The 526-nt window shown below is 37.5% G+C and overlaps 1 protein-coding gene across 1 annotated transcript in view; it reads right to left on the minus strand.

Moving 5' to 3' along the window:
* LOC119581872 (carcinine transporter-like) overlaps positions 1-526 on the minus strand; it is a 41499-nt gene that overhangs the window by 39572 nt on the left and 1401 nt on the right. The gene's annotated exons all lie outside the window — the stretch shown is intronic.

Below are 526 nucleotides of genomic sequence, written 5' to 3' on the forward strand. Positions count from 1 at the left end.
CTCCTTTTTTTCTATTAACGTTTACTACCTTTACCTCCCACGACCTCTCTTCAATAGCTTCTCACGTGGTGCCTTCAACGTGTGTTCGTCTTGAGCCCCTGGACGCATTCTTTTAATGCTTGCTACCTAAGCTTCTTTACTTCTACTTAAAACTTCTGGATATAAACTTTTTGATAATCCCAAGTGAGTGCAGTACAAATCGGGATCGTCAATCTAACAAATATCTGTCATTATTTTGCAATACTTGCTTATGTTTCTGAATATTTCCTGTAATCCAGCTTATCCAGCTTGATCTATTTATTCGTTTATCGATCTACTTACCATACTTATGTCTTTTTTTCTTTAGTTGATATAAAATAGTACTACCTATCTTCTTTTTATTCAATTACCTATCTATTTTCTTTGTCTGCCAAGTTACCCTAAATCGAGGAGGCATAAACGACCTGCTTTCTGCCCTCCTTGGTCCTCGCTGTCAAGTGTCCTGTAGAATTTACTTGTATTGTCCTCGGTTTAAGAACCAGCGAAC

The sequence above is a fragment of the Penaeus monodon genome, chromosome 15 (assembly GCF_015228065.2).
Source record: "Penaeus monodon isolate SGIC_2016 chromosome 15, NSTDA_Pmon_1, whole genome shotgun sequence".
NCBI lineage: Eukaryota > Metazoa > Arthropoda > Malacostraca > Decapoda > Penaeidae > Penaeus > Penaeus monodon.